Raw genomic sequence first — 27,701 nt, forward strand, 5'->3', positions numbered from 1 at the left:
GCATAGAGTTTATTCCCTGTGTGGGGAAGGGGAACTACAAAGAAATAGGCTAATAATTTAGCCAAATAAATAGATCCACAGAAAAATATCATTCTCTATTCAAAAGAACATTAGCAATTATTGTAGGATTATCACATCTACTTACTGGTAATCCTAAGGTACCATGAACTATTGCTATAATACTTTTTTTGCAGGGATTTCCTGACACCCTGCTATATTTCGATAGTCCCTCTAGGATAAGAAGATTGAGAAATGCTGCTCCAGAGGTTGTGGAAATAGAGTGTAAGGGACCCAAAGAATCAGCTGTCAGTGAGTGGGATCCCCTCCCACCATCCTCAAATCATTGATGCACAGCCTGCCCTTCAACTGTCCTGGAAATATGTAAGCTTCCCTTTTATAAGAGCAGAGATTGTGGACCCAGGAGATGGACATGCACGGAGATGAAGGTAAGAAGAAAGAACCTCACCATCCCACCATAATAAAATTTGATAGAAGCACTTGAGAACGTCCCTAAAGGCAGCACCTAAGGAGGAATTCAGCTTTCCTGTTACAGAAAGAAAAGAGCATTCCCCCAACCAGGAGAGGGAATGGGGCAGATTATGAAGTATAACAGAACTGAGTAAATTCCTACCTCTTAACTGCCTGAGTGCAAGGATGAAATGAAACACAGAGATAAAGCAAGAGAGAGAGCTGAGAAGATGTAGAAAGGTAGAGTGAGGTGAGAGGGTTCCAGAGCTTCCCCCTGCAATACTTTCTGAGACTGGTCACATGAGTACGTCATTTGCAATTAAGGGCTGAACAGCACCATATTGTATCATTATTTTCTTGGAGGGTTGGTGGGGTGAGGTGGCGACCAGAGGTTCCACAATTCCAACTCATTAGCTGGATCTTAATGACTTAACTTCTCGGCTGATACCAGCCCAGTCCTTGTCAACAAATGCAAATTACAAATACTTACTTGCTACAGACTAACTTCATTTTGAGTCATATTTGTTTACTCTGTCCTGTTTGAGACTCTGAACAAGTTTCTCTGGAAAAATAGAAGAGGGAAAACAGTAAGAGAGAAAGAGAGAGCTGGTAAATTTTGGAAACAGATCCCAGAATTTTAATGCCAACAAGAAGGGAAGGCATGTAATTTGTAAAGTACCCACAGGGCCCTAAAACATGATTGGTCAACACATAGAAAACATTTTCAAACCTTTTCTTAATTGTAACAGATGGTTGAGCAATAAATTTCTCTTTCAAGCTAAAGGATGTTCTGCAAATATATCTGGCTGGAGCCCAGGCTGGCCAGCATAGTATTGCATTGTTCAAGGAAGATGGAGTCTGTATTACTGAGCTGTTAGAATTGCTCCCATTAGCTGCCTGAGTGGAACTATTATTGAAGCTGAAACTCTTAGTATTACAAAATTTCAGATCTAAAAGGAAAAAACCTTCCATATTCTTCTCATTTTACAGATAAAAAAACCCAAAAACAACAAAAAAGTAAAATCTAGACAGGTTAAGTGATATTCCCCAAACCACAAAGCTAATTAATTTCAGAGCTGGAACCCAAACTTGAAACACCCAGTTTTTATTCAAGTGCTATTTCCACTCACCATTATGTGTGATGCCACCAGTAATAATGAACCTCAAAGAGACTAAAAACATGTCCAAAGTCTCATAGCTAGTTTGTACAAAATTTTGTATATGTCCAAATCTTCTCACTTCAGGTTCTATGATTTCTGCACTAGATCCCATATGACAGCTTATAAAATAATTCCCAGAACTATTAGTTCTCTGCCTGGGGCAGAGAAAGAAACATTGACTTACAAGTTAAATTGACCTAAATTCTAATCTCAATACTGTCACCTGCTAGCTGTGTGCACCTTAGCAATATATAGGATCTCACTAAGTATCAGAATATCGGTTAATCATCCATAAAATGGACATGTTAACACCAACATCTTAAAGCTGTTATGAGTTTTAAATAAGAATATATATAAAATACCTAGCACTGTGCCTGTCATATACCAAGTACTCAGTAGATACTAGTTGGGTCCATTTTCCTCTATGTCTACATCAAAATGTTCATATTCCTAAGGATATATGTTGCCAGTATGTCATTAATTTGAAGTGGGGAGAAGAAAATTTTCTACTCTGTACAAACCACATCATCCACCTACTTAGATCTTCAAGTCAGTGGTGGGGACTGAACTAGGGAGGGTGAACAGGAAAGTGAAAAGGGTATATCTAAAAAATGTGCACCTGGGCTTCCCTGGTGGCGCAGTGGTTGAGAGTCCACCTGCCGATGCAGGGGACATGGGTTCGTGCCCCGGTCCGGGAAGATCCCACATGCCGCGGAGCGGCTGGGCCGGTGAGCCATGGCCACTGAGCCTGCGCGTCCGGAGCCTGTGCTCCGCAACGGGAAAGGCCACAGCAGTGAGAGGCCCGCGTACCGCAAAAAAAAGTAATAATAAAAAAATTAAAAATGTGCACCTGATCACAAGTGAAGGGAAACAAGAGAAAATATATATAGGCTTTCAATTTTAGTGCCATCTATTTCAGCCCCTGTAATTAGTTGTAATTTATGATAAGACCTGCCCCTGGGAAGTCTTTCAAACCCCAACTATACCCCAAGCCTTCTAATAGAAATTCATTTCATGTCCTCACTCTCAGCCCACTTATACATCTAGAAGAAATATGGATCTCTCATCCAGCAGTCAGATGTGAAGACTTGTGGGGTGAGAAAATAGCAATAAGAAGCCATGTAGTCTGGGTCTCTCTGGCAAGGAGGTTAGAAGAAGTGGGCTCTTACTCTGGGTACCCTGAACTTGGGTGTCTTTAAGCTGTTACTGCCTTATCAAAAAGCCAGATAACAACCTCAGAATCCTGACTCAGTCAAGTTGCCATTATTGTTCCCATTTTATGGATGAGTAACTGACCCTCTAACCCAGAGATTTACATATTGCAAGTGACAGAATCAGCTTGCAAGTGACAGAATCAGTATTGCTAGGGAATACGTTCAAGGAAAGGAAGTCCAGGCTAGGTCATCAGAGCAAGAGTTACAGAGAAAGTTCCAGGAACTAAAATCAAACGACCCAGAAACAAGTGGCAACCATTGCCTGCCAAGGGGCTTTAACTTCTACAGGGTTGGTAGAGCTAGTGAACAGACATGAAGAATGTCAGCAACATTGGCCAAAAGCAAGCAAAGGGGACCCTAAGCAGAGATTCCCTCTTAGGCATTTTGAATGTGGGCCTTTGTACAGGCTGTTTACCTGGAATACTCTCATCTCTTCTTAAGTAATCTGAGATATAAATACAAATAGCAATGATACTAGAGTTTTATCTTTGTTCCATGGAGGAAAAAATACTGAAGTTCTTTTAGTTAATATGCACAGAAATCATCTGGATATATCAGATTATAATGCAAAAACTTCAGGACTTAAAACAACACAAAATGTTTTATGGTTCTTCAGGTCAGAATGCAGAAGTGGGTCTATATTCAAGATGTCTACAGAGCTGCATTCCCTCTGGAGGCTCTCAGGGATAATCTGTTTCCTTACCTTTTCTAGTTGCTAGGGGCTACTAGCATTCCTTGCCTTACTGTCTCTTCTTCCATCTTCAAAGCACATCACCCTAACCTCTACTTCCATCACCATATCTCCTTTCTCTGACTTTGATGTTATTGCTTCCCTGTCATAAGGAGTCTTGTGATTACATTGAACTCAGCTGAGTAATCCAGGATGCTCCCCCCCATCTCAAAATCCTTATCGAATCACATCTGGAAAGCCCCTTTTACCCTGTAAGCTAATATATTCACAGGTTCTAGAGATTAGAACATGGACATCTTTGAGGAGCATTATTCTATCTACCAAACAATTCTTAATTTTTTTTTATTTGGAGTTTAAAAAACCTATTCCTTTGTTTTTATTTACACATCATAGCACCTTTCTTCTAATATCCCATGTTAGAAACTTCAAAACCAGCAATGATTACTCCCTCTCTTTCCTTCCCACATCCAAACTCTAAAACATCTCAAAATTTTTCTCTCTCTATCCCATTTGTATCCTTATTTCTGACTCTTTTTACCTATTGCCTGGATTTTTTCAAAGGCATCCAAACTCATCCTCATGCCACCAGTTTCTCCCTGCTCCAACCCATTTTGCAAAGTTCTTCCAGTTATGACTTAACACACAATTGTAAGTCAGACCCTTGTTTAAAGACTCCAACAGCCACTTATCGTCTAACAGGGTAAAGTTACAGGGTAAAGTTACCCCACCTCAATTTGGCAATAAAAATTCCTTCACAGTCTTGCTGCAAACTGCTTCTCCTTCCAATTCCATTTGATCTACCTTACATACCAGCCACACAGAACATCTATTTCCCAAAGAGGTCTGTGAGCATTTGAGAATGCTTTGACTTTACTCATTGTGTTGCTCGGTGCCCTTAATCTCTTTCTCTAGTTAATGAGATTCAAGTCAGTCTTTTCATACAGCCACCGAGATACTACTCCAATGCACCTTAGTTTCTCTGAGAATCTTTTCTCTAAATGCTGTACGCTACCAAATTACTCATTCCCATATATGTCCACAACAATACCTAGTTCTCTTTAATATTGCATTTATGACACTGTACTTAATTAGTTTTTATTTTCATCATTGTATGCCATTTCTCAAACTAAGAGCTCACTGAAGAAGGCAGGGACTAGTCTCATTTTTATTTCTGATCCAGTGCTTAATACAGGCCTGGATCAGAGTAGGTGCTCAATAACTCCTTTGTTCTGAGTAAAACTGGGATTCGGACTGGTTCTTTGCACAACAGTGGATATGGGACACCTGGAAATCAATTTACTAGTACTGATATGCATTTTCAGTTTCACTTGGAATAGATTATAATACATAAAAAGAAAGAAAACCATTTCTTTTACTTTTTTTCTTTTTCTTTTTGCACTGATATTTGGAGAGATAAGGCAATGCAAGACAAGGTACATCTGTTCTGATCCATCCTAAGAGCTAGATCTGACCTGGATAGAAAGAGCAACAATGGGAAGAAGCTAAAGGGATCATAAGAAGGAATATTATAAAACTTTGGGAAAGAAGTGCTAATTTAGAGTTTCTCATGGCAGAATTTCACAGAGGTAGGTGCAAAGTAATTGTCCTACACTACCGTAGTCTGTGGGATGAGAGGGTTAGGAAAAAATCTTTATTCTGACCAAGTAATAAGGGAGGACATGGCACCCAGCAAAATTCCACTCTTACAGGAAGTCCCCTCAGTCATGCTGATGCAGAGGACCTTCCCTTAAGTGCCTTTTGGGCATCAGATCTTTGGCAAATAGATCAGAAGAACATGAAATAATTTATTCAGAGGTCATATAAACTCCTTTTGGGGGATTCCCAGAAATAATTGTGTCTACTTAGGAAGTATTAAGCAAGTTGAGGTTCTGCCACCATGAAAATTAGAGCTAAGAGTCATGGGAAACTGAGTGTTCAAGTTTATGCAACCTCATACTTACCCAAAGCTGGTGAGACCTGAGGTCATTCAGGTTAAATTAAAAATTTAATGAATGAGTGAATAATAAATGCACAGCAGAACTGAAGTCGGTGTTTGTTCACTTTTACCAAAATGAAGGTTTTATTTGTAGTACCTGGTCTATCCTTAGTAGGAAATTATGAACTTATGTTATTGAAGGTCTGTTTCAGATATGAGTTAATTATTTTAAATGTATAATTCAATGGCTGGCATATATTCTATGTTTGATTCCTGAGACTGTCGTCCTTACCTAAAATTAACTGCATCTTTTATAACATTATACAGCAGTATTTTCATCTGTGGAGCAATAGTATCAATGAACTCCAATTTATCCATTACATAGTATAAAGGAAAGCTAGATAAGTGATGTGATTGTTTGACTAGGAGATGAAGAAGCTGTATCAAATAAAGCATGATGATCAACTTAGCCTTGCTGTTAACTGAGGGGAAAAACACAATAGTTTAGAGTTAAAAAGTAAATGGAACATTAATATAGTGTATCTATTCTGTTGTGTAACTGCCTATGAGATGCTAAGTTGAAATATTGTCTAACATTTTGCCAGTAGGGGGAAAAAATAACAGCAGATGGGCCAAGCAGAAGGCAGAGCTAAATCATTTTGTATTCTTTCAATGCAGTTTTTTTCAGTTTCATGATAAATAGGACTGTGATAGATAATCCTACATCAGAAAACGTGTATAAGATATTCTCGTAATTATATTACACGTTTCTTTTAGGGCTACTTTTACCAGTAAGATATTAAAACTAAGATCTTTTCTGGGAGGGATAGATGAAATTAGGAATTCGTGAGTATTGCAAGAATTACGTAAAGATGGTAAAAATGGAGAGGCTTCTACCAAGAAACTGCACACCGTGATGCCACTGCCCTGCATTTGATGTAAACCGATTTTACCCATGAAGATGTTTATTAGCTGTCATGCACCAACTCTGATCTTGTTCAATTTGTCATCAGGAGCTAAGTGGTATAACAGCAAAGGTAACAGATGTTGAGAATGACAAGCCAAATTATTAGAAACAGCCAATAATTTCACCTCAAAAGTAAATGGCTTGACTTTATAATCTCCTGAATTCATTTCTTTCATAAGCAGTATATGGATTTGCATTGTTGAATTGGAATGCCATCTGTTTCCTGGATGCAGACAACCTTGGTTCCTGCCCCACATGATAAGTCCAGTCATTACAGTTCAACTAGCAACTCTTGTCATTGTAAACCACTTCTTCCAACTGCAACATTCTCAATCAGGATCATAATTGGAAGACAGATAGCATTCCCCCAGGAAATGTACATATTTTAGTAGGCCCACCTCAGGTCCAAAGCTTTGAATTGCACATTGTCCAGCATATTTTAAGTGGTAGGGAAGTATGCTTATAAAACATCTTCTGTAAACTTTTATGCTGAGACACACAAGTTTATTAGTAACGGAAGCTAGTTTTATTTAAATAATAACACCTTATACTGGATTACTATCTGCAAAATATATATTAATTCACATTGATTGTAACAACCCTGTGATCATTATTGACAATTTACAGAGGAGGAAATCAAGACCTTGAGAATTTAACTAATTTATTTATCAAATCTTATTGAGGATTTTCTGGGTGTTGGACAAGAGAGGCACCAAGGATATGCCTATGAATAAAACAGACATGGATTCTGTACTCATGAGTCTTAAATGTAATAGCAGAGACAGGAAATAAGTATGTTATATTATTAAGTATGACAAATTCTGTGAAGAAAATAAGAGAGTATGATCAGAGATCACAGCAGGATGGTTTAATTTAGATAGGAAGGTCAGGAAAGCCTTCTCTGAAAAAGAGACATTGAAACTGAAACCACAGGGGTGATTGGGAACCTGGGCAAAAAGTAAAAGGAAGAATGGACTAGGCATAGATTTAGGAAGGCTTTAGGTGAGAAGGAAGTTAACCCTTTCATGGGGGACTAGTGAGCTGGTAAACCAAGGGAAAATTGACGTGAAGCAAAACTAAGTAGGAAAACAGGGGACATATTATGAGGTCACATTATGATCTACCAGACTTGCCCACTGTCACACAAGTAGAAAATGGCCTCACTGAGAATAGAAGTTGTCTGTTGATTTTTATTCTAATTCTAGTTCTATTTCCATTCACCTCTATGGTGCTTTCTTCACTGGAGAGAGAAATGAGGCGCTCACATAGGATCATAGATGTGTACAGGTGAATAGATGTTGCTATGAAAACAAACAAAGCAAGCAACAAAGCAGCTCATTGCTTCATATCTGTTACCTGAAAATGTGTTTGTTGTTTTTGTTTTCTTTTGTTTGGTGGAGGACTTAAGTTGGTGGTGTGATGATGCATTAATGAATAAGCTTGTTTTCCTGCCAAATTAATCATTATAGGTAGAATAGTTACTTTACATGAGCAGCTTTTTGTCATTGTTACTCTGGGCCAGATAGTTCATTTCTTTGGGGACAAGTTCCTTACCTGGAAGAAGAGAAGGTTGAAAGAGGTTTCTAAGAGGCCTTTATCAATTGCTCCTGGCACTTATCTGCCAACCACAGGGGAATCAGCCTTAAGATGCAAACCTTGATGAAATCATTGAGCCTTTGTACCAATCCATATCAAAGCTTGTTCTACCTCTTTGCTTTCTGTAATGGGAATTAAAAAGGCATTTCTGATTAAGCTGATTGAGGTGGATTTCTCTATTTACAGGTGAAAGCATTCACATGTGTATCTTTTCTATTTTAACATAGATTATCGCTATATTGTGTGTGTTCTGGTGTATTCTGGACTTACTAATACAAATTTCGAAGGCATCTTTTTTGAGCACTTAGAGTGCAAAATTTTTTGCTAGGCAAAGATGAATGAGGCATATGGTCTTTTCCCTAGAGGAGCATAAGAACATAAAAGGGAATAAATGAAATACACAAATACCGGTTATCTAATGTAGAATACATATCTATTATGAACATATGTAAGGTGCCCTGCCTAGTAATCCTACTTATGTCCTATTTTCCCCTTCCATGTTTTTTGTTGTTGTTTATAATATTTAGTAAGTCAAATCCATGGCTTAATTGAACCTGCAGATATTTTGGCAGGAAGCGTATTTCATTTGCATTGCACTGTAAAACAGTAGAATTCTGAAAGCTGTGATACTTAGTTTCTTTTTTTCTTCCTCTGCTGTGCATTGTAATTCTCCTCTCTATTGTAGTGGATTGAATAGTATCTTCCAAAAATTTACATACACCCAAAGCCTCAGAATGTAACCTTATTTGGAAATAGGAATTTTGTACATATGATCAAGGTAAGGACTGAGGAGATCATACGGTGTAAGGGTAGGCCTTAAATCCAATGAGAGTGTCCTTATAAGAGACAGAAAAGGAGACAGATACACGGAAAGGAAAATGCAGAGTCAGTCTCTAGAGGCAGAGATTAGAGTTATGTGTCTATAAGCAAAAGAACACCAGAAGCTGGAAGAAGTAAGGAAGGATTCTCTCCTAGAGCTTTCATAGGGAGTGTGGCCCTGCTGGCATTCTGATTTTAGGTTTCCAGACTCCAGACCTATAAGAGAATATATTTCTGTTGTTTAATACACCAAGTTTATAGTAATGTGTTATGAAACCCTAGAAAAGGAGTACAACAACCATTCTGTTTTGTTACATGTTACAATTTGGTTTTAGCTATGCTTTGGGATACGAGAGGGCTCTATGTTCACCTTAGACAAAGTGCTTTAAGAAAGCTTGGCTTCTCACTGCTTGAATAACCACTACTAGTGAGAAATGCTCATCTATATAGAGTGTAACAGTTGCCAGAAGCAAGTTGCCAGAAGCAAGCAGGAAACAACAGGAGGGACTGAGGTATGTCTGTCTGAGGTGTGACAGGTGATTTTCTATTATATTCTTGAAATTTTGTCTATTATGTTAGGAGACTCCGGCCTTACTTAAATCTTTTATTTTAACAGGCAGTCACCCTGTTTAAATTTAGCACACAGATCCTTGCCTACTTTTGTGGGCTGTGGTTCCAATAATGACAAAATTTTCAGAGGCTTTGCAGTGTGACCTTGGTTGGCTCGGTTGATTTGGTACCTCTGGGGTTCCCACTGGTCCCTTCTGGTACTCTCATAGGGGAAAGAGTTTGCCTTGGTGCCTCTAGGTTTGGAGAAAAGATCTGAGGCCCACAGAGCACTCTCATGGCAGCCGCTATTATGGCAGGATCCCCAATCACCAGTGTCCCCTGGCCACCCCCATATCTCTCACTGAGGGAGGGGAGTCTCATCCCTGGGATGAAGAGATTTACTTGTCCCAGCCACTTGTGTCAAAACCCCTGGCCAGTGCCACCAAGCTGCTGGGTATCTCTGGGTGGAAAAAGGGAGTCTCAGGCCTAGTGGGAAAAGAGAGAGCTTCCCTGGCCACTTATTTTCAGTAGGGCTCCCAGTGGATTCATCCTTTGTGGATACTGCCTATTCTAATTATGTTGTCTGCTGGGCTCCATCAATCTGGGTGAGAAATGAGCCTAGCTGGGCTGTCTTCTATTGCCAGATTGAGGCTGGGATATGCCAGGCACGAGTTGTCTCCTTCAGCTGGGTGGGAGTCATAAGAGGTCCTGCTGCTGTGTCGTTCCTCTGGTCCTAGGTTCCCCTAACCAATTCACCTTCCTCTTTCTGCCATTCAGAGTTCTCTTTCGGTTACCTCTTGCATCATTTCCAGATTTACAGTTGTACTTAGTGGGGAGAGGCAGGCAGAAAACGTCTGGTTTTTTAGGCTTTTAGACCTAAAGCTTCCACTTCCCTCAGGGGGAGACAGCAAGAAAGGGTGTCAAATTCCCAGCCTTTAATTAAAAAAAAAAACTACTAAAAAAGTTAATGGTTAAGTTATAAGACAGAAAAATATGGGACAATGATGGCTGACCTATTATTTCTCACCAGAGAAGAAATTTTTAAAATGAAAATCTCTGGGCTGTGGGTGGAGGATGAGTTGAGCAGTAGCCAGATGTGGTCCTGAAGGGTGTCTCCAAGACTAAGCCCCGAATGCACCTCCAGCTAGCATTATGAGAGAGGGTACAGGAGCCCCACAGGATGTTTGGTGACCCACTAATAGAGGAGAACTATATAACCCCTTCACAAATAAGTAATTATAATAAAGCTGAGACCCTGAGAGACCACAGCAGGAGTTCCCCAAGTCACATGAGCAACAGTAGAGCTGGAGCTGGTTGTCTTTGGCCCCAGGGAGGCCCCACCCCTTCCCCAGGCCCCAGAGATAGGAAGTTAACTGGGGATACAGAACTTTAGACCCTCTGTCCTATGATAGAGGTTTCCCAGATGCAGAGTGTTCAGCCCAACTACAAACATGGACACCTCAGCAGATACTAGATGAAGGGATAATAATGGCCAAAGATGAGTTGGGATTCTGCATTTCAGTGGATATGGGTCTCTATTTCTTGTTAATTTCTCCTGATGTCCTGATGCCATGTATCCACCTCTCCCTACACCTAACATTCCCCCTGCATTGAGACACAACTATAGGAAAACGTGAGAGGGAAAAATTATGTATCAATTTAATGGAATAATACAGAAGTGACTAAAAACAAACCAGAATTTACTGAGTTTACCTAGAATAACCCAAATTAAGTTTCTCTGCCATCAAGTTAAACAGTAGCTTAAAACAGAAATTAGATGTAATTCTAGACATGACACCTAGCCCTCCTATTTTGATGTGCAGTCTGTGGACTGCCTAATTGTGTTACTATACAACAAAATGTATACAGAGTCAAAATAAATTAGTTGTAATAAAACAAATATATTTGCTATAGATAGTCTTACCCACCTATAAAATTGTGTAGTGTATAGAAAGTAACTCTGAGTCTCTGTATATCCTCTAAAAACACTAATATTGTGAATGATTTTCTCCCTTTTCCAATGTGTGATGATTATATACAATATTCTTTAAGCAATTTCTTACACAGACTAACACCTGTTTTCTTTTCCTCACTTCCCAAGGTGATATAATTGCAAACAGAACTTTAAGAAAGCTATACACAGTAGATTTTCTAAAATGAAAAAATAGAAACACCCTAAACATTTAAATATAGGGGAATAATCAAGTAAACTGTGAACTTATGAATTATTGTCAGTTACTAAAAGTCAGAATTAAAAAAAATTTTAACAGTGGAAAAAACACTCAGGTTACATCAATCTGGCAATACTGTAGACTGTTAAACATATAATATGTTCTGTAAAGCTATGAACTGCTTCTTTTCAGCGTGAGGATATTTCTACCTTACTTGTCTGGGTCAAGTTCATTTGTTCTTCATCCACACATGAAAGTCACCCTCTTCACTAATTGTCAGTCAGAATGAATCAAAATCACCCTCCTTTGTGCTTCATCTCTGCTCTGCACTTAGGTTTCATTACGCTTGTGGTGTTATCTTATTTCTAATCTTTCTGTATCTTACTTACCTTTGTATCACCAACTACCAGCACTGAGATTATCCCACATTAGTTGCTCAGTCCTTGTTTGTTGAATGCATAAAAAAGAGACAGGGACCTGATTAAAGACCACATATTCAATACAAGTTTCTTGGATAATTGAGGGGTTTAACACCTTAAATGGGAATTGTCAGTATTGATAAACACTAAGAAGAAGAAACAAAGGATAAAGGAAACTGACTGATTTCAGAAGTCGCACACAAATTTATTGAACATTCATAAAATGAAAGCTTCAGAAAATGCCATGGAAGCTCGAAGGAGGATATCTTTCCTTCTTGGATTCTGTCAAGAGTTCAATTGATTAATTAGAGAGCTGTCACATCAGCGGTTTATCTTAAAACTGAACTACTTTTATCAGCAAGTTATTTGATTAGCAGTAAAGTCACAAGGCTGCATTTCACTTGAATTATTTTTCCTTTGTTAATTTTCTGGAGAGAAGAAAATTAGTCAAAAGAAAGAAAAAATTGTGTAAAGAGACAAATCATTGAAACTCCAAGTGCCATTTATTCCTGTTATTTATCAGGAATTCAAATTAGGCTTTCATTAATATTTCATCTCAAAACTCTAATTGTAAGTCTATACCCTGACCAACATGATAAGCGTAATCTGGGATTTAGTTCTTATTCTCAATATGTAGTACTTTAGCTATTTTAAACTCTGTTTGTGGTGATGGCTAGTTCAAGTAGCGCTAATAATGGAACTCCATTACAAAATCTTGTTTGAGTCTTTCAGTATTTGTCATGAGTCTGACTAAAGAACTCTGAAGTTCTCGCATTAGACAGGATTGAGGAATTCTATAGATTGGGTTTATAGAAAGCTGACAAAGCAATAAGGGTTAACAAATCCTCCCTCCTCCACCAGAGCCAAATCCCTGTCATGAAAATTGTCTTCTCAACCGTAAACTAACCAATAACATGAACCAACCATACTTTAGAACCTTCAAGAGAAATCTGAAGTAAAAGAACCAATAACCTGGGACATTTAGAACTAGAATTTATTTCTGCTTCACTTTATGCCCTTCCACTTCCTTGTGCTAAATTACGCTTTATTGTGTAGAGAAGAATGAGACTGAAGAATGAGACTCAGCAACACCTACATTTGAATACAAGTCTAGCCTCCGGACAGATGCCCCATTGCAATCTTACTAAATGTTTTGTTTTGAACTTATCAGCTCTGAATTGCGTTGCCTCTTAGGTTCCTGCTGCCTCCATGAAAGTAATAGACGGACTTCAGTCATTATTTAACCCAGTGGTTCTCAGTAGGAATAATATCTCCTTCCAGGGGCATTTTAGAAATTTGTGGGTGCAATCTTTGAGTTGTTGCAATTACTGGGGATCTGACTGGTATTTAGTGGGTGGGAGTCAGAGATACTAGATGCCCTATAATGTGTGGGACAGCTGCCCAAAATGAAGACTTATCTCTCATCCTCTGTAACTTGCAAATATCCCTTAAAGATCAGTGGTTCTCAAACTTTAGCCTACATCAGAATCACCTGGAGGGCTTGTTAAAGCACACTCCCAGTTTTTGATTCAGTGGGCCTAGGATGGGGTCAGGCAATTTGCATTTCTAACAAGTTCCCAGGAGATGCTGATGTTGCTGGTTCAGGGACCACACTTTGAACTATAGCTCTAGATAGGTAGTTATGTAGGTGGGAAATCTAGATTTTTCTGAGTCAGAAAACTAGACCCATTTTATGTATAAAAAGCTATTTTTGCATGGTTTTTATATACACTGAATATTCTAGTGCTATTTAAGAGATTTAAACTTCATTGCGATCAGGCTTTAACAAGAGTTGTTTTAACATTTTTGAAAATCCTATCACCAAAAATTAGTCATTACCAGGGTCAATGCCAGCACCAAATACCACACACCCTTCTCTGCCTGCACGTACAGATTTCACAAGTAAATATGTAACAGGAGATTCGAAACTTCTTTTAATAAACTTAGAACCAAATATCATTCAACTAGTAAAGAGATATAAAAATCAGAGATCTCTCTGCATTTCATTAATGTAAATTGTTTCAAAATATTTATATACACCCTATTACAGCACAGATGTAAAAATTATATATTGAAATCATTAACTTGAGTATGCTAGTTGGTTTTTAATCTTAGTCTAATATTATTCTCAGAGATCTATTGTGCGTCTCTACATCCTTGTCATTACTGTTTATTTTTCCAATCTGTCTTCTATGCCCACCACATGTCAAAATATACAGTTTCTAGGTCCTTTCAGGTATTCGAGGCCTATAGAAGGATTACAAGATAGGGCATACTTTTTCTATTGCTACCATTTTCCATGTCATAAAATAAAGAATTATTTGGATATTATACTAAAAGATAAGGCCCATTTCATTGGAAATTATAATATGCTCCCTCATTGTATCTATTTATCTGTCTCTAATTTGCCTTGGCATGTTAACTTGTTTTCAGTTAAGGTCATTTCTCTCTTTTCCCTACCGTATACAGATAAGTCTGACCTGCTTTTATTGCTCTTCTTTTATTTTTCTATATTTCTATAGAATGGCTTCTGATCACCTGATAGACACCAGGCGTTTGGATAAATCCAAACATTCACTGTAAGCAAGTACAATTTTATGACCATGTCAGTATGTCCTTCTGTAGAGTCATACCTGAACATTTGCCTGTTGAAATACACATATTATTTTATTAGAAATTCCTTTTCTTAAAATTTGTCTTTTTTAAAGATAGGTCTTTTTACCTATGTTGCTGGTAATCATACCTGTTGTAGGTTCTATTGTATATGAACTTCATTTCAGGAATAAAGAGGACATTAGAAATATTTGTTATAAAAGGGGATGCTGGCTGTGATAAAGCTGAGAACACTGACCTAGTCCAATCTCTCCAGTTATTTTTGTGTAAATGCAGTTTCACAGGGAAAAATAAGTATATTTACCTGAAAACCCACAACTATTTAAAATCTGTGTTTACCAATTTCAAATCCAATGATCCTACAACCAGAATAAAAATAATGTAGCTGTTTTGTCCTTTTCCTCTTTCAGTGTAGAAGGCAAGAATTTGAGTACAGAGATTTATGTAATCTCTGATCATGGATTATAACAGCAACTGAATTTTCTTCATGGCTTCAGGTATAATGCTTCTAGGGAAAAGTTTACGTATTGGTTTTCTCCATCTAAAATCTATACCTCCACAGGTTCTTATTTGAGCCAAAGAAATTGTGTTGTAGATGATCCCTTTTTCATTATAGCATACCTTTGCTCTGCCTTCAAATGCAGGAAATTGGTTCAGGCAACATTTTGAAAGGGATACATTTTCCAGGAAAAGGCACAGAAATGGAGGCAATCATCTTTAACTGACAGAAAAGAGTGGTGAACTCAGAAAGGCTGAGAACTTAATCAGTACTGAATCAGACTAAGCACGATGAAGTACCAGATCATTAGATAGCAGCTTTCAAAAGTGCAATACTTACAATCCAGGAGGAGCCTGGGTGCTTCGAAAGCTTGGCTCGGCAATTATTAAGCGCTCCCACTGCACACATCATGGATTGCTGAGAGCTGGTCAAAAGTTTACTACCACAGGATGCAATAATTGAATATGTCTTTGCATGTGACCTGGGGAAATTAATCATTTTCAGCAGCTTATATATTTTAAACTTATTACTTTAGCCTTCCGCAGAATCAGTGCCACCGCATTGGTTTTATTGCTGTTATTTTTGTTGTTATTATTGTTTTATGGTTATAGTTTCGGTTGTTTGTTGTTTTATGTTGCTCTCTCAGCAATAGGGTCATTCTAAGGAAGAGTGCCATGAAATTAGGGCAGGGAAAAGCTTTAATCATTCTAAGGAACCACAGAATTTTGTTTTCTTCTCTCTGATCATAAGAAAGGTGTAACACATCTAGGCTCTGCTTTCATCTTCTCTGCCAGAAAACTCAGAGCCCAATTTGGAATACAACTACAGGAAATATTTGGGCCTTCATTGTAGGCATATTTGTCTTTTCTTTTCCACCCTTCTAATTTTTTTCTATTTTATTGTGATTTTATTGAATTAATTGTTGTTTTAGTCTACCTGGAATCCTCTCTTGAAGGATATTGGAGGGTGGACAAATAGACTTGCTTATGTAGGATCATAATGATTGTCCTATAAGCAACTACTTTGATTTCAATTGTATGAGATTTTGTTTCCCTTTTAAAGTTTCCAGTTGCCCAGAACCTGAGAAAGAGATATACTTTCTTAGGAAGAGTGAATACCTGAGAGTATTTGGTTGGAGCATTCAGAAAAGATACCCAGGGAAGAAACATGAAGTAACAGAATAGATTTTGTATCTAATGAAAGAATACTCTAGAATAAAATTACAGTAAATTAACAAAGATCTTGACTCTGAAACTTTGCAACTCCTTTAAGGAAAGCCAAGGTTGTCATGAGAGAAAGTAACAGGATTGTTAGTGGAACTGTCTTTGAAGAACATTCCAGGCAGAGGATAGAGGTCTCAAGGTGGGAGAGCACTTGATGCATTTGAAGAATAGACAAAATCAGGGTGGCAGAAGTATAATGAGCAAGAGTAAAAGTAGTACAAAATTAAGTTAAAGATCTGGACACAGGGAGGGTTGAAAAAAGACAGTGGCATAATCTGATTTGCATTTAAAAAGTATTACTTTGGCCTCCATGTATAGAATAAACTGTGTATTGAGACGAGGAAGGTGGGTAAGAGAAGAAACACATAGGAGACTGTTGCAGCACTCCAGGTGCGAGACGATGATGGCGAGGACTGCTGTAGTATCTGCAAAGGTGGAGAGAGGGGGTTGGATTCCGGATGTCTTTTGGAGACAGAGTTGACTTATCATGGGGACAGAATGAATACAGGATAAGAGAATAGAATGTCTAAAAATAATTCTCTGGTTTTTGGTATGAACATCTGAATGGACTGTGTTATTTAATTTGATGGGAAGGTGGAGGACATTGTGGGAATAGGGTAGGAAAAGTGATGATTGGTTCTGTTGAGGGTATACTAATATTGACATGCCTAAGAGGAGGTGCCAAGTAGTTCATTGGATAAATAAGCCTGACGTTCATATATGAAGTAAAGATATTCATTCTGGAGTCAATGTCATGTACATGGTTTTTAAGGTCATAGTACTGAATGCTGTCACCTAGTGAGAGAGTGTAGAAAAAGAAAATGTAGAACAGAGCCCCATCTATTTTCCTCCTTTTACTCCTTCTCTCCTAGGAACAAGCTAAGGGGAAAAAAATATAAAGAAACTTGTGTCCTATCAGGTCCTGGGATTGTGACTGAGTGGGTCATAATTCCTCATCACTCACCTGTTATTTCTGCAAATTCTGTTAATTGATTCAATGGTGGATTTCCTTGATAACTGGATTTTAACCTTATAAAACCTTATCTCATGGAGGTTTTAGTTTCCATTTTGTCATGTTTTTGCTTTTGCTTTTTTGCATTGCACTTCCTACTCATTTCAGCAGGGAAAATACCCAAAATCCATAATTCTAATTTTGATGACAATAATTGTCATCATTGTCTTTGGACAAAATGAACAAAGACCACAGAGTCAGAAAAAAACATCAGGAGAAAGGAGTCACAACAATATAAAGGAAATTTAAAAAATAGATTTATATGAAGTTTTCAATATTTACAGAATATGTTCATCTATGCTTTTCCTATAGCAAATATTTGGGGTAGGGTTATCTGACATGTCCCAATATCTCAGGTATCATGTAGACACTGGAGATAGGGATAAGCCTTCAAAGAGCTTATGCTGTGTTATAATGTATTGTACCTTATCTTTCAGAATAGTATATACTTTTTTTTTAGCCACCATTTAACAGGTACAGCAGTAAGGCTAATCTGTCCGGCAACACACAAAAATTGGAAGAATTAGTATAAAATTTTATATAATAGCTGGGTTTAAGAGTTGAGTTATTGGGTTCTCTCTCTCTCTCTCTCTCTCTCTCTCTCTCTCTCTCTCTCTCTCCATATATATATATATTTAGTAGGCAGAATCTGGAGTTGTTTTATAGAATAAAACCCCATTTTATAAAATTAAACAGATTTCTCAGTTACAGCCAGAGTCATTACAAACTAAAATCCATATCATTTAAAAATAAGTCCAGAAGAATGAGGCACACAGTGCTTTCAATCTTTTCTAAATATAACAGAAGAGTTTCATTTACATCTTCAAAAAATGTTAAATGAGACTTTACACCAAATTAATTTTGAGGAAAGAAAAAGAAAAGGATATTTTTTTGAAAATTGAAAGACAATGTAAAATCCTGCTCTAAAAGAGGTCCCTGTACAATTAGGTTTAGTACATCACCTGACTGTGTGGTTGGAGTCATCCTTTAATAGAGATGAAAAAGAGGAATCTGGTCTAGTCCTAGGATAATGGCTAAGTGTTCAGTAGGGATGGATGTTAAGTACTCTGGTTTATTACATTCTGTTTATTGCATTTTTGAATACCTTAAAATGACAATTTAATATAGCTGAAATTATAAGGGGTGTATTTTCTGCCAGCCACTTTTTAGTGAAAACCTGTGAGATATGACTAGGGATCAGAGGTTAAGTCTTTATTACATATGGAAACTAGAATGAATTTCTAAAAATGAAAGGGCAACTCCCAGCTGTGAAGAGTTTTGTTTGTTTTTAACAGACTTTTTACTCCTAAGCCATGACTCGTATTTAAGGGTTCCCCACTTCAGAACAGACCCTTGAGGCAGGGAGTTTTAACTCATAAATTTAAGCAAACATTGATTTGTTGCAACTTTTGAAGAAGTCATAAATATAAGCTTTATGTGACCTTAGCCAGGATAGGGAAATACTGGTCAATCATGAAACACTGACTTAGTGGAGGATAAGAACCTTCAATAGAATATCACAGCCAAGAAAAAAATTTCACCTGATGAGGTGTCTTTATAGGAAAAATAAATACAAAATATTATATTTCCTGGCTTTAAAAAATAAGAACAGGAAACATAAAGCCTGTATCTTTTAACTCTCACTGTTATGGGATGATTCAACCAAAAAAAAATATGTTACTGATATTTAAGGGAATGGGGGGAAACAGAAGCAAAAGAAAAAAAAGATGAGTTAAACAAGAGGGTGAAGCTGGAGATAGAGGAGAGAATCCAACTAAGAAGCAGGAAAGAGAGAGGAGAAAGAACCAGATGCTTGAAAACACAGAATGTGTTTATCCTTAAGATTAGGTTTTGCTGAACATAACAGAAGATGCCAAAATAGCAGTGGCTTGAACAAAATAGATATTCATTTCTCTCTCACATAAAGCCTAAGCAGGCAGGACAGCTCTGGCCACAGCCATCAGCGATTCTGGCTCAGTCAGTCACATTGCCCTGCCCACCATAGTATGGTACCATGTACTCCAAAATGGGTGCTCACATGCTCCTCCATCAAGTCCATATTCTAACCACTCTTTGGGAGTAAGGGATAAAGAAAAACATGGCTTCTTCCATTAGTCAAGTTTCCTTGAAGTTGTACACTTTCCTTAGTCATTTGGCCAAACCTAGATGTAAAGGAGTCCAAGAAATGTAAAAGTTATTTCAAGTTTAAAATTGGCATTTCTATTACCAAGTAAAAAGGAAAGAATGGATATTTCTATAGACAATTTAATACTCATTTACCTCATAACCCATCATTTATTCATTTTTGTCTGGGATCACACAAATTAGGGTTTTTTGAAGTTATAACAAACTAATATCTCTCAATTCTTCTAGACAGTCAAATTTTTCTGTTTCTATGTTTAATCATTAAATAATATTTTGGAAGTCAATTTGTATCTTCCCATGAAATTTTGAAATTTTTCTTCAGATTTGGGAAGGAATTACTTGAGATTTTAAAATTTATTTTGAGGCTTTTATATTATTCAGTCAATTTACTATGCTCATATCCTTAATATTTTCTTTCTCCCACAATTCCAATTTATAATAAGAATCTGTTGGTATGATTAGTTAAGGCATCCAAACTTCATGTATTCTTTCAAAAAAGACAAATTATCAAATGTAATTAAGTTGTTATTCCTTTGTAAGGCACTGCCTGTAAAAAGAAAATTAAGGAGAAAATGTCATTTTAAATCCACAAGCCCTTATTTAGAATTAAGGAACTAAAAGCTCTTCCTCCTATTGTGAATGACTCTAAAATAATAATGTGTCAAAGAAAAAATACACTAAGAATTGCATTTTTGTAGTATTTACCAATATTGAAATGCATAATCAAATTCTGATAAATAGGATGCTACAGGACTTCCAAGGCTAGGTCATAAACGTTGATATGGTTTCTATCTGGCTCTCTCTTTCTCCAGGACATGAATGTTTGTATCCCTGAGTTGCCACGTAAGAGTCCAGCTAGTCATGCCACCATGTTGGAGAGATTATGAGGAGAGATACATAGAGACAGAGCAAGATGCCCAAGAAGACCATCTTAGTTCTGGCAGAGACACTGAGGCTTGACATACCATCTCCTTTTCCAGAAACAGGTATGATCTAAGATGGGACTGTATGTGACAGTTTATTAAATCCATTCATTTGCTAGCTATTTCTGCTGATTAACCTGATTAACTTACATTCATATATTGTGTAATGTTCTGAGATCCATCTCTGGAAAACTCAACATATGAGATCAAAAGCTAAAGACTTGGGTGTCACAGGCAGTGTGTTTATTTTCTTCAGAATATAAAGTTATAAAACATTTTGTTCAATGAACAAAGACTTTTTAAGGCTTTATGATTTAATTACTTACAACAAAGTCCTACTCTCTTTTGGAAGAGAAAGAAACATGACACATAGAGGAGATTTAAATCGAATGGAAATAGTAATGTGCAGTTCCAAAGCCCTTTATAGATATTATTTTATTCAAACGCCACAACAGTTCTCTATTCCTACCCTAGAGATGAAGAAACTGAGGTTCAGAGAAGGTAAGTGTATCTCTGTTCAAGCATCACTTCCTCTACAACCACCCTGACTAAATCAAGTCTCTCTATTATGTTTATGGTACCATGGTCCTCTCCTTCATAGTGCTTATAACATTTACAATTTGAATTCATTTATGCGATTAGTTAAGTATTAAATTTGTTTTCTCCACAAGATTGTACATTTCACTGGAGCATGGACTGTGCTTCTTTTTGTTCACCATTGTAATCTCTAGCACCTCACACATGACTAGTTTAGTGTAAGTATTCAGTAATATTTTATGAATGAATTAATGAAGCTATACTCTCCATTATTATTGAAATAACATCCAAAAAGCACCAAATCTTTGAAGTGAATCTGGACTTCCAAATCTGTAGCTCTTCAAATGTTTTGAAAGGACTTTATCTCGGGGCTATACATGATGAAAAATCATGAAATCTCACCAGATTTTTAAAATGCTCTCCCACTGAGCTAAAATTCAAATTTTTAAACTCAGTCACCCAAAAGAAACAGATAATTACTAATAAAACATAAAAGTAAAGGTTTGTTTCAAAGAAAATCTTTTCATTTATTCAATGATTTACGTATTTCTTTTCCAACAAATACTTTTTATACCTCCTTGTATTTAAAATCACATTAAGTGCTATAGAAAATAGAAAATTAAACATAATATGCAATCCCCATCTCAGGGTCCTCATAATCAGTTTTAAGAGACTAGAAAAACATGTCACTTTTTGAAATGGAAGATGATAAATGATTGGGTTCCAGAAGTATTGTGCAGGGAATTAGTCCTATTAGGCATTCATTAAAGACTGAAGTTGTTAGATGTAGTTTCATGAAAAAGGCCAGAGAAACAGAATAAATCATGGATTTCTTGTGGAAACTGCACATATGGCTGAGGCATCTAATGGGTGGGTGGCAGTGCAGCTTGAAACGGGAATTAGGTGATAATGATGGAGGGGTAGGCAAAGAACCAATCATGAAGACCCTTAGCTTCTCTTAATCCTGAAACCTATTGGAAGCCATGGCATAATTTTCTCATTAGTAAGTCATCTTGGAACTAATGTGGATGATAGAATGGGATAGATTATGGTGGCGATGGCTTATAGGAGACAATGAGATAAGCTATGAGTATTCTAGATAATATAGCTATGAAACATCAGAATATAGAAGTTATAGTTCTTGGGTATTGAGAGAATACCATGAGGTGGGAGGAGTTGAGCAGGTTGTGAAAACATAGTATAAGTCCTGGGATTCTTGTTTCAGAGGTTGGGAAGAAGATGGTGCCATTTATTGAAGAACAAAAAGAATGGTAAAGCATGCAAATTTATGAGAGTGGATAAATCATTCAGTTTATATACATATGAAACAAGGTAGTAGTGGAAATGCGATGGTAAATATCCATGTGGCAGTTGAAATTTAAAAAAATAAAATAAAATAGAAAAAAATATAAATAGACTGCACAAGCAAAAGGATTGATACAAAGTGGAGCAGGAAGAGTGAAGACACAATTTGAACATCATCAACACATGGAAGGTACTCAATGGCAACTTTAGAGTGAGTTACACAGGGTCAGTATGTATCAATAGTTTGAGAAGATCAGAAAGATGAGGACATAATTGGAAAATACCAAGAGTTACAGCTTGAACAGAACTAGAGGAGATTGAGAAGGATTGGCCCAGATATGTGAAGAAAAACTGGTGAGACTAATGTCACCCAAACCAGGGGAGGACAGACTGTGCAAAAGAGGAAATAGTTAACAGTGTCAAGTGCTACTGAAGTTCAAATAACATAAGAATGGAAAATAAAGAGGTTGAATTTGGCAATTAGGAAATTATTGGTAACCATTGTGAAAGCAATTACAGTTGGGTGACAGATGCAGAAGTTAGGTTTCACTGGGTTGAAATGGAACTGGCAGTTGAGGAAACCAGTTCTTCAGTGAGAAGAGATTAATTTTCAAAAAGTTTGTCTATAAAGGCAAGGTGAGATATAAGCTAGTGAGGACTGTGTGGCAAAAGGAGGGTCTTTTTATTTTAATATGGCGGAACTGAGAAGATGTATTTGATGGTGGGGGTAGGGGGGTTAGGTACAAACTGGTAAAAAGAAAACCATTGAATTAACAAGATTCTTAAAGAATTTGGAATGGATGGGATCCAAATTACAGGTAGAGATATTTGTTTTGAATAGAAGACTGTGAAATTGAAGGAAAGTTGTTGAGTGTGGGACTCAATGTCATAAATTTGTAGGAGATGGCAGAGGAAATTCCTGCCTGGTGCTCTCAATGTTCTCAGTAAAACTGAAGGTACAACAGAAAAGATTCAGCAGTAGGTGAAACAAGAAAGGGAAAAATGAATTGGTGGACAAGAAGCACAGAGTTGTACAGGGTGGGAGGAATGAGGAGGTAGAGAAGATGAGGATCTTCTATATTGAACGTTGGCAGAGTTGATATTAAAAATACTTACCTAATAGAGCATGAATCCTATCAATCAGAGTGGACAGCACTCAATCAAGAATGTTGGAATTGGGTCTTGGAACCTCTCTCTGGGCCAGATTTTAACCCTTCCTTTTATCTTGGGGAGGTCCAAAATGGTCCCACCATAGTGGCTTGTTAGCTAAGTCAGTGGCTATGGGGAAGCCTTGAAATAGCAGTTATTTTTCAAATTGTGTGCATTTATTTCATTACTTTGACAATTGGTGTGGTCATACCTGTACAGTGGTCCCTTGGTGTCTGAGGGACACTGATTCCAGGACCTTTGACAGATACCAAGATGTTCAGGTCCCTTATATAAAATGATGTAGTACAGCTGGCCCCCCATATCTGCGGGTTCTGCCTGTGTGGGGAGAGGACCAACTGTACATACTGACTCAATATCAGTCTTTAGTAGTGGCCAAGGAAAACAAAGACAGTCTGGCCTCCATATTTTGGTTTTAACCCGTTTTCTATGCCAATGGGCAAAGAGGTACCATACACCACAGTTGTCAGTGTTGGTCTAGAAAAAAAATGTTGATTTTCAGTTCACTGATTAATTCAAGATCTTTGCTCCAGATTCCAAATAGACAGTTGGTGAGAAAGGTTTTTTTTTTTAATTTTATGACTCACCAAAGTTTATCTCTGGATGGAGGGGATTGAAATAATAAAGTCATAGTCATAATAGTAGACATTTCTTATCTACCCCACCTCAACCAGACATTCCCACGGTCACACTCTAAAGCTTGTGATTATCAAGTATATCATTAGCACCAAAGTCTTTATTTCTAGCATCCTACCCTAGGATAAATATATCTTGATGTCTTAGCATATTCCTTCTATATTCCCACTCTGAGATTATTTGACTACATTGGGACCTTCAACACACTGACTCTACCATTCTTTTTTTATTATTCACTCTCCTAACCCATGTCCTCACTTGCTTCTTACCCAGCTTACACTCCATAACCCAGCATTAAAATAATCCTCTTACATGTATCTGCATTTTCTTTCTCTTCCTCTCCCTCTGAAGAACTTACAGTGTAAAACCCCTACTCCTATTAATCAAAATTTACCTGCTTCTTCCTCTGTACTTGAGCAGCTAAACGTATTGGGAGAAAAAAACACAATGATGCTAATTTGTCACACTTTAATAAATTCCACATAACATCCTGTAGCAGATTTTACCATTGCTGGACAAACCTACATTTCCCTAATTTATTTACTCTCCCGCTCTACCATACTTCTAACCATTTCCCATACTTCCTTCCCTCCTGCTTTCTCCTTCTCACTTTCAGCTGATGCCCTCATGTCTCACTTCACTGATGATGCAACATATACAGCAAAAACTGCATGGAGTCAAATTAGCCTTGAAAATTTCTTGGAATGTTCCACATTGGAGATTGATACATCCTCTCATAAGAAGTCTAATAAAACCAGTTTTTCCTCTGGCATTGAAGCTTTCCTTAGTTTGGTATCAGATAAAGTATATAACCTACATTCACAGTCCATATTGTACCCAAAATATCTGTCTTTAGACATTATAATCATCCTTTCTACAGCTAGATGCTCACTCTATGAGAGCTATGTGGGAAATGACCTCAGCTGGGGAAGGATCATATTCACCTCTCCTAGCTCACTGTCACTCTGGAGCTTAAGTTCATGGAATGAAGTGGTAGGACAAATATTTATACTATATAAACGTATATTTCTATAGCTTTTTAATCTCATGTTTTGGAGAGTTGGAGCTGCTGAATGTGAAATGTTAATTCACATTATATAACAGATGTATGATGTGACCCCACCGAAAAATAAGATCCATTTTCTGTTTCTTGTTAAATTTGGTAGTCTATTTAAAATGCTTAACACAGTGCCTGGCATCTAGTAAACAATAAATGTTAGTTGTTATTAGTAGTGTTAATATTCAAGTGTTAATGTTACAGCCAAGTGGAGAGGACATATGAATATGAAGATAAATGGTGGCATACGATAAATACTAAATAACAATTATAGGTGCTTAGAGCAGAGTGATCACCATCAGATGCTTCCTTGATGATTAGATGTGAAATGTTACGCATAAAAATGGGTGAGATTACAAGAAGAAAGCTAGCAGCTGTGAACCAACAGTTCAGATAAGATACAGGACAACATTGGCGATAATTTCTGGACCATTTCCAGAAAAATAAGCCACAAAATCAAAGTTTACATGCATATGTTTTATGGTTTTCAAGAAATATTTACCTTCATTCTCTATCTCATTTAATCTTCATGGAACTTAGTTAATGGAAGGACAGGTATTCCTATCTTCATTCCGCTAATGAATAAACTGTCCATTGGAGAGTTTGTAATTTGCCTAGCTTCCTTCCACTCGGTGGCACAGCCTGCACCAGAGCTACATAGTGGTCCTTCCGACTCTAAATCCAGAGCCTTAGCCATTGTATTCTTCCTGTTTAGCCTGCAACAGTAATTCAAAGAAAATAAAATGTGTTGCGATGGTGTCAGGCTTAATATATTGCTTAAAGTACTTTGTTGTGTCGACAAAGTCCATTTAAAAAGAATGTGAAAATCTTTAAAAGTTGTGTAACCACCAATACCGTTATCCCATTACCTAGACACGCTGGTATCATCTTAATTCAAATATTTGTAAGCAGAAAAGAGACGTTCATTTTTATTCACAACGCCTTTCCTATACCATCTGGAACAAGCAATTTCCTTTTGTGTGCCTTTAAACTGTGTTAAAAAGAAATTAATTTTACCCTGAGGGCTTTCACTGTGAATCTCACAACTTTCCTTCTGGTTATTTCTCAATTTCATCATCAGTAACAAATTGTTCTTATAGGGGGAATTGTGCTTGTCAATTTTTCTAGTTTAGCCTATCAGATTTCTCATTAGGTCTTGCCACTAACAAATGCCTTTGTTTTCTTTCCAAAGTTGTCGGCAGCTATTATAATTATTTTATCATAAGAACACAATTTAATTTGGTGTGTAAGTATTAATTGGAAAATTACCTTTTCAAATTAGTTTATAATGGGAACGATTATGTTTACTGTCACTTAGACAGTGGCAAATAAAAAAGAGTCAATTCAACTAAATATATGTTATTAATAATTAAAATATAAATATCTGTCTTGTAATTGTTTAATTACATATTTCTTGCAGAGTTTTTGTGATGACTTCAACAGGTGATTAGAAAAATCTGCTGATGCATGACCTCAGCTTCCTAAAGGTCAGTGGTCTTTGGGAGATGAAAGACGAAATAATAGAAAAGTGCTATTACTTTTATCAATTCTTTCTTGAGTCACTACTCTAAATTGGGCTCAGGTTTGTCATCAGGGACATAAAGGTAGACAAAGCACAGCTCCTGGCTTCAAAGAGGTCAGTCTAAAATGTCAATATCAACAACTACCAGTTAGTCAACATTTTCTGAGTAATGAACAGAACTCCAGGTTTTTTCACAAAGTACATAACTATTTTCTCATTGAAATATCATATCAACCCTGGAAGGAAAACACGTTGTAAATAATGTGAAATTCACAGAACTCACTTATTAAAGGTTACACTAGACCTAGGAAGTAACAGATGGATTCAGGATGTGAACTGATTCAGTCTCTTTGTCTCTGTCTCTGTCTTCTCTCACTACGATGAGATAAGAGCCATACTGGTGGTGCAGCCACCATGGTACAGAAGCCCAGAAGAATCACTGCCTCACCTTTCTTGGCCAATGCTGCTAAGAAAGACCTGACCTTGAGTTAGTCAAAGAAAACCCTATACTCACTGAGCTTACCAGTTTTCTAACACACGCTGTCATTAGAACACATCCCAGAGACAATGTTGTCCATGGCATCCCTCTTAACAAATCATCAGGCATTACTGAGGCTTTTGGTCAAAGCTTCCAGATGTCATTCTGCTCTGTCTAAGCCTAGAGCCATGACCACTTAAACTCCCACTGCAGTATCATAACCAATCTTTAGTTCAGGTAAACAGGCATTTTTGAGCCCCAGCTCTTGTGCCGGACACTGAACTGGGAGATAGGGGTAAATGGAAAATTGACACATGATGTCCACCCTCAGAAATTCTAAGGGAGAATGCACTACAAGCTCATTTTTGATGAGGATGAAGAGCACAATAGAAATCTATTTGGAGATAAATGGCAAAAAATGTTTTCTTTATTAGAAATATCCAAAACTTAAACATTGTCAGATGTACAAGAATGTTCTGCCTTGGTTGGCATCAGGTGGAGTTTAGGAGGGGCATCTAAGTAAAGAAAGTTTAAACATTTAAGACAATTCCTAAAAATATTTATTTAAAAATTGAATTAGAGAGGCATCTCTTC

The 27,701-nt window shown here is 37.2% G+C and overlaps 1 long non-coding RNA gene across 1 annotated transcript; it reads left to right on the plus strand.

Annotated features, from left to right (window-relative positions):
* Positions 1-240: 240 nt before the first annotated feature.
* Positions 241-26,601, plus strand: LOC141278900 (uncharacterized). Its single transcript, XR_012332301.1, has 3 exons — positions 241-446; positions 20,295-20,468; positions 26,528-26,601. It is a non-coding gene; the product is annotated as an uncharacterized lncRNA (long non-coding RNA).
* The last annotated feature ends 1,100 nt before the right edge of the window (positions 26,602-27,701 follow it).

Source organism: Tursiops truncatus, chromosome 6 (assembly GCF_011762595.2).
Source record: "Tursiops truncatus isolate mTurTru1 chromosome 6, mTurTru1.mat.Y, whole genome shotgun sequence".
NCBI classification, from domain to species: Eukaryota; Metazoa; Chordata; class Mammalia; order Artiodactyla; family Delphinidae; genus Tursiops; species Tursiops truncatus.